The sequence below is a fragment of the Lygodium microphyllum genome, chromosome 15, assembly GCF_053477565.2.
Source record: "Lygodium microphyllum isolate KBCC chromosome 15, Lygodium_microphyllum_v1.1.10, whole genome shotgun sequence".
Classification (NCBI taxonomy): Eukaryota; Viridiplantae; Streptophyta; class Polypodiopsida; order Schizaeales; family Lygodiaceae; genus Lygodium; species Lygodium microphyllum.
In genome coordinates this window covers 10,383,992-10,392,278 of record NC_141149.1, presented here as the reverse complement: position 1 = coordinate 10,392,278, position 8,287 = coordinate 10,383,992, and positions in this window count along the sequence as shown.

Sequence of the window (8,287 nt, the reverse complement as noted above, 5' to 3'; positions counted from 1 at the left end):
TAGCTATCATGTGGCTATTATTCATGGGCGGTGTACCAACCGCATCTGCAACTGACAAGTCGGTGACATAAATACACAATGGTCACCCTGGCGTATCACGAGTGGAGCTCGATATCTCAACACATAAATGATGGACCGCCTGGTTAGATGGGTCCACACATCTACACTTAGCACGTCAGTGGTCATTATGACTCTCACATAGCCACTGACTTATTACTTATTATATTTAGGTTGTTACACCTATTTACAGTTGGCATAGTTATAGCGCCAGTCGACTAGTGTAGTCGGTTATGTATTGTTTGACTTAGTAGGCCTCTTTCCTTTATGTTATATCTTATCTATACTTTGTGTACATTGTAAAGTGTGTGGAAGAAGAAGAAGAAACCAACAAGAAAAAGTTTTGGCCTCCATCTCTCTTCTTGTCTCTTGAGTGAGCTTCTCCTTGTACATTGTGTGTGTGTTCGGCACAACATCTTGAGCAAGTCCCCCCACCACGCGGTTCTTGACAAAAAGTAGAGGACATAACAAAGAGTCTATTATTCTCTTACAAAGTCCCCACAGAGGCAGAAACAGATTTTGAAGAGGACATAGATGACAAGGATGAAGAAGACTATGAAAGCGGGCTTAAAGAGTTTATCCTACCCATAGAAGGCATAGAGGAGGAGAAAGTTACAATGGCCACATAAGCAGAAGATCCCCTGCTGTTAGATAGAATGACTATGGTATCCTTTGGACTAGCTAATGAGTCACATCATGTGTAAAATATCTATAAGAAAAGGATCAAGAAGCATAAGCCTTCCTTCAGTAGTGGCTCTTGCTACCCTAATCCACCCTTCCCAAGAGAGGATGATGATGATGCACCTTGCCAACAACCACCAGTCTAGCAGCTCAAATAGGACTCAGAAGGTTCCTATTATGTAATGTTCTTGGACGCATCCTTGGAAGACAAAGCCAAGAAGTAACCCATTCTCAAACCAAATCCGAAACGTCTCTTATACACTTTCGGCTTCCTAAGGAGCAAGCTAAGTCTCCACCGAAAGAGGAAGTCGGTTCCAGTGGAGCATCAGAAGAGGAGACCACTCCCTTGAAGGAGTCGGGCAAAAGAAGTTTGTGGAAAATTCATCCATGAAATGGAAGGTGAAAAGAAATTAACATTAGTGGATGTTGATGGTACAGAACATCACCTGAAGGTGGGAATCAGTCTTCCAAAAGAAGAATTGTTGGTCCTACATAACCTATTGAAGGAGAACTTGGACTTTTAAAAGCCTATGAGGCAAAGATAGAGGCACATGAATCCAAATTACTCTAGCCTAGTGAAAGCCAAATTATTGAATGTCCTTGAGGCCAAGTTTATCTATCCAATGGACAATAGTGAATGGGTTTCACCCATCGTGATAGTACCTAAGAAGAATGAAAAGCTACGAGTATGTTTGGACTTTCAAAAGCCGAATTCCAAGACTAAGAAGGATCATTTCCCTATCCCTTTCATAGATCAACTGTTGGACACAGTGGCTGGCCATGAACTCTATTCCCTCTTGGATGGATTTAGTGGATACAATCAAGTCCAAATTGTAGAATAAGATCAATCCAAAATAACCTTTACAACAGAATGGGAACCTATGCTTACAGGGTGATGCCATTTGGGCTCCACAATGCTCCTACTGCATTCCAATGAGTGATGATGGCCGCATTCTAGAACCATCCACATGACTTCATTGAGGTGTACCTAGATGACTTCTATGTCTATAGCCTAATTTGTGAGCATTGGGGACACCTAGAGCAATGTTTTGACAAATGCCAAGAGTATGGGATCTCTCTCAACCCTGACAAATGCATCTTTGGAGTCTCGTCTCATGAGTTCTTTTGGGCCACATTGTCTCTGCACAAGGGATAGCAATAGACCCTACAAAGATTGAGAAGATTGTAGCCTTAACCGTGCCAACCAACCTCATACAGTTGAAGGAAATGGACAATATTTGAGAATCATAGGTGTTAGGGCTCGGATTCTACTGTTTATTTAGTACTATTTCATACATTAGTATTAGTATGCATGTAGTCTTTTGGGTCAGCATATGTAAAGTAGTCTTTATACTTCATATGATGTGTCGCCTGAAAGTCAGGGCACAGGTCCAAAACGTTAGGCAGTTGTATTCGAGTAGTTAGTTTCTGATCATGAATGGAATATGACTGTGGGTAGCGCTCAGGAATGACTGCTGATGTTTGATCCTATCATTTTCTTATCATGTCTTGAATGTTAATGTTATTCTCTTTCATGTTATTCAATCAATGATGATTAGGGTGAACGAAAACAATGTTGTGTTCAACGATCAGTAATTTTATGTTGCTGAGCATGATGTTTACTCTACATTTGAATGTATTTCTTGAATATTATGTGGAGATGAAGGCTAGAAATCTATTCAAGGAGTTTCTTTTCAGTACTGTTGTGTATTCAGGCAAAATGATGTTTCGTGACTGTTATGGTGTGTTAGAAGGCCAAAACAATAGGTAGGTGGATCTTTCACCATGACCCGTGACACAAATGAACTTAGTAAGGAGTCATCACTAGTTGAGCCAGAATGCATGATTCAAGATGATAGTTTTGCAATGGAAAATAGTACCAATTGATATATCAATTCTCATCTATTGACAGTGAAATTTTCCCAGTATTTAATAATCCACCTATTTCTCACTAGTACACTTGCCATTTACACAGATACACAGTGTAAGAGCAATATGATTAGCACAAGAGATGCTAATGCATGGAATTTAATTCATGTACCCTACACAGCTCTTTCATTGTTGAGAAGTTTTCATCAATTGGAGCTTTAGATTTATGCTTTAGTATTGAGGGTTGGAGCTTAGGTCACTCAATCTTGACAATCAACTAGATCATTCCAGATTGTTATAGGCTCTTTCAAACTATTTATTGTAGTGTCTTAGCCCAACTCCAGATCCAAAGAAGGCAACTAAGACTTTGTTCAATCTATCAGGTTACACTCTAATGGAGCTATTATATCTTACTATTTAAACTAGAGTTTGAAAAGTTGATCAAATATGCAGTTGCAATTAGGAATACAACCTATGAGTCTGGAAGTTTTGGAGAAAACACAGAGATTCATATAATAAGAAAGACATCCTATTTCCCATTTCTGAGATTGGCCACTATTCAAGCCTTCCAATATTGAAGTATCATGTTTGTAAGAGTGAATTATTCAGCTGCATGATCACTTTTCACACATTCTTGTAGCATTACTTTTGAGAGTTGAAGCACCTTCTCTGATCTTTGAATAGTTGCCTTGTGGAGTACTGTTTGATCTTGATTAGAGCTTCATTAAGCTCTCCAAAACAAGTTTATTCATATGATTTACTACAAGAAATGGATCAATACAGTCAATGCCAAGAGCAAGTGTGAATATGAAGTTCTACGTAATGAGAGATGAATAACCCTCTTTGTGGTCAAGTGAAGTTTGCTAGGGTTAATAGCAAAGCTTAGCTTCTCAAGCTGACATCATGCTACATCAAAGTCATGGTAAGCTGTTTTTTGAACCTTCAAAGTTGTGGGAGGCTACTATTTGAACCTTGATCCTCTTTTCAAGGCTTAGAAGTCATAGCTTCTTCATAAGTTGTCCAACAAGGAAGGATAAACCAAAGCAACAAGCTATTTTTTCATGATAGGATAGCATGAATCACAAGGAGTAAACCTTGCTAATTTGGCACTCCCTTTGCTCCTTGAGATGTATGGATTCAAGCTTTAGGGATTTGGAAAAGAGATAAAATCATGGGAGGAAGATCAAAGGCAAGAATCATTCATGGGGTGGGAAAGGAATCTTGAAGAAGAAGAAGAAGAAACCCTTATCCATGGAGAGTACTGCTAGAGCTAATAGTACAACACCATCCTCTTATACCTCATGATAAAATGAAGCCAAAGTATGGCATATAGCTGCTCCATATCTTGCTTAAGATCCATAGGATCACATACTAGAAACCTTTGAGGTGTGTGGAGTCATGATAGAGAGACACAAATAGTAAGAAATTGGACTGCTTTCTTCCCATCCTCACTTCTGACTCTTTCATAAGCAGAACCATCATCAAGCACCTTTGTTTCCATACACACTCCTGTGATATAGGACTGTCCCAAAATCAATGTATATGAGGAATTATCTTGCACAAAGAAGTGTTACTCTTCTTGTACATCACCAATCGTCACTTTCGCATTAGGACATGCAGCATAGAGCTCTCCTAAAGAAATATTTACAACCCTCATATGCCAACCATGATCAGTGTCTACAAGCCATGCACCATTTTCATACAATCCATGTTGAGATATCGAGCTCCACTCGTGATACGCCAGGGTGACCGTTGTGCATTTATGTCACCGACTTGTCAGTTGCAGATGCGGTTGGTACACCGCCCATGAATAATAGCTAGATGACAGCTATCCTTATCTACTCTAGTTTGTGGCTCAGTTAGTATGCCACCTTAGTTAGTTGAGTTTGGTTTGAGACCCATATATAGGGTTCTTCTATTTCTATGTACTAGAGTTCTTTTGGCTTACACAACTAAGAAGAGGAAAATTGTTTTCAGCCTCCACCTTTGTGTGTATTTCCCCATTGTGCAAGCAAGAAAGCTACAAGTGAGACTCCTTCCTTCTCTCCCACAATCTTAACATGGTATCAGAGCCTTGTTCGTGGTAAGGAGCTCAAGAAAGCAAACCAAGTTCGCAATGTTCTGGTAAGAGGACCAGTGTTGCTTTCATTTTTCTGTTTTGGGAGCAAGTCTCTGCAGGTAGCACAGCCGGAAAGTGCAAGAGTGCATTGTCTCAGATTGAGACGCCCTTCGCAGTGTAGCAAGAGGGCAGTATATGCTGCGGACAAGGGCTTTAGCCCTTGATTGCTCTGTTTTTTTTATTTGAGGCCATTTCGTGGCCTGTTTTGGAGGTGGAAGTTTTCTGCACGCACTTAGAAAAAGGCCTTGTTTTATGCTGTGCGACCACTGTTCTACAGGTCGGTGAAAAGTTACTGTAGAAATTGCATCGTATGCCTCTGTGCAGAGATATTGGGAGTTACAGAATCATCCTTGTTGCCTGTTGATGCAAAATCGTCACTAGGAAGTGACTGTGTGGTTAAATACCACTTCCGTCAGTTTTGTAGATTTGCCCTTGTGATGCTGAAGCTGTGTTCTTTGCAGTGACAGAATTTTTTGTAGTGTTCTGTAATGGCGTCTGATTCTCTTTCACAGATTGTCACTGAAAAGCTTGACAAGAACAACTTCCAAGCATGGAAGTTCAGAATGACAAATTTTCTTATAAAAAAAGGATATTGGGAATTCGTCGCAGGAAATGAAGAAGAACCAGTTCTTCCTGATGTTCCCAATCAACAGCAAATGCAGGCATTTAAAGCATGGCATGAGAGAGCTAGGAAAGTTATGTATTGGCTATCTATCAACATTTCAGACTCTATGATTGTGCATATTCAAGATGCAAGTACGCCAAAGGAGGCATGGGATACTTTGTCAAAAATATATAGCACAAATACGCAAGCCAAGAAAATGCAGTTCAAGCAAGAGTTGCAAAATGTGCAAAGAGAAAGTATGAGCATCAATGACTACCACATGAAGGTGAAGAAGATTACAGATGTACTTGCTTCCATTGGGTCGCCAGTGGAAGATGATGATTTAGTTTCTGTGACCTTGAATGGTCTAGGAAAGGATTATGCACAGTTTCGAACATCCATTTCCGTCTGTGAAAGATTTCTTGATTTTGAGGAGTTGATTGCTCTTCTAATTTCCGAGGAGCAGAGAAATGGTGGTGCATCTTCTTCAAGAGGAACTTCAAAAGAAGCTGTCTTCTACCCAAATGCTGGAAGAGGTAGAGGTAGAGGTAGAGGAGGCCGATCAAGAGGCCGTGGTAGAAATTAGAATATGCAGCAAACTCAACAAAACCAGTCCTATGGAGGAGGACATGGTAACTCTAGAGGCAGGGGGAGCCAAAGAGGTCGTGGTGGATGGCAAAGAGGCCAAAATGCAAACAACAATGTTGAATGCTACTACTGTGGTAAAATGGATCATATGGCTAAAGACTACTATAAAAAGCAGAATGACATCATGAATGGAAAATTGCAACAAGAAAATTATGCATCTTCTAGTAGATAGGGTGATGACAGAAATGAGCATTTGTTTATGGTGCAGCACATGACCGATTCTGTGACAAGTTCAGAAGAAAGAAACGATGTGTGGTATGTTGACTCAGGTGCATCAAACCACATGACAGGTCATACAGAATGGATACAGGATGCAAGGAAAATGGAAAAACCAGGATTTGTGGAGACTGGTGATGATACTGCACATCCTATTATGCAGATTGGAAAAATTCCTTTGTCTATGTAGGATGGGAAAAAGAAATACTTGTTGGATGTATTTCATGTCCCGAATATCACCAAGAACCTGGTTTCTGTTGGTCAAATGGTTGAGCAGGGCTTGCAGGTCAGATTTAATTCTCATGGATGCTTTGTTGAGAATATGAAAAATAAAGGTCGCTTGATAGCAAAAGGAAAGAAGAAGGGCAGAATGTTTACGTTGGATGCAGACATGCCTGAATTGAGTGCATCAATGTTTGCACATGGGACCAGTGTAGTTGTAGATATTGATATCTGGCATAAATGCATTGGTCATGTTAATGTACAGCGACTTAAATCAATGCAAGCCCAAAATATTGTTGCAGGATTGCCTAAATTCAAGGTTGCAGAAATGCATAAGGTATGTGAAGCCTGTCAATTTGGAAAACAGGAAAGGAAACCATTTCCTAGACATGTTCAAGAGAGTAAGAAGCCATTGGAATTAATCCACTCTGATGTGTGGACTACTAAAGCTGCATCTCTTGGAGGCTATCATTATTTTGTCACTTTTATTGATGACTATAGCAGAAAAGTTGAGGTGTATTTTATGAAAAAGAAAAGTGAAGTTTTTGGGCATTTCAAAACTCTTAAAGCTATGGTTGAAAAATAAACAAGCCTGCAAATAAGATGCCTAAGGTCAGATGGAGGGGGAGAGTACCTCTCAAATGAGTTTGCAAGGTTCTTGCAGGAGCATGGCATAAAGCAGCAATATTCATGTAGTCATACCCCATAACAAAATGGAATTGCAGAAAGAAAAAATAGGCATATTGGAGAGGTATCTCGTGCCATGCTCAATGAAAAAGACCTGCCAGGTTTTTACTGGGCGGAGGCAGTTGCTACAGTAGTCTACATAATGAACAGGACTCCCACTGCAGCAATACATGGCCTGACTCCAGAGGAGAGGTATATTGGTAGGAAACCAGATATTTCTCATTTGAAAATTTTTTGTTGCATTGCCTATGTTCATGTGCCAGATGAGTTGAGATCCAAGTTGGATCCAAAAGCTGAGAAGTGCATCTTTATTGGTTATTCTCTGTAGCAAAAAGGGTATAGATGCTATAACCCTTCTACTCGTAAGTTTACAGTGAGCAGAGATGTTGTTTTTGATGAGATGAGTAGCTGGTATAAACCAATAAATGTGATTGATAATGTAGATGCACAAAATGATAATGTTGCATAGAATTCACAGCAGCAGTCACAAGATATTAGTGGACCTGGAGCGTCCTCTAGCAATGGTTCACATTCTTTGCCATGGACAGGTAGATTGAGATCAGGAGAATCTTCTCAAAGCAATGCAGATAGTGGTATGCAAGTATCACGAAAAGGAAAAGAGAAGGTAGATCAGCCCATTTTTTATGTGAATGCAGGTCACTCTTATGTGGATGGTGAATCCAGTGGCTTAGAATAGAGCATTGATGATGAGTTGGGTATTCCTTCTATTGTTACACCTGGATTAAGGAAGACCAGGGATGTTTTAAGAGCACATGGGAGTGAACCTACTTTGCGCAGGTCTACCAGAGCTAGGTATCCTGTGGACAGGCTGAAATATGATGGATTTACAGCCATTCACTATGCATATATGGTCAAAGTGATACAGGAACCAGAACCCACTTCTTTTGAGCAAGCCATGGGAAAAGAAAAATGGGAGAGAGCCATGGATGAAGAAATGGATGCCTTGGAAGCAAATGCTACATGGGAATTGGTACCTTTGCCTTGGAAGCAATGGCTGCATGTGAGGTAGCTTGGTTGCGTAAGCTACTTTATGATATGCATCAGTCTCTACACATGGGCCAGTTGTCATTTATTGTGACAACCCAGTCTATCATGCTAGAACAAAGCACATTGAGGTGCATTATCACTATGTGCGAGAGAGGGTTTTACTAGGTCTTATTGAT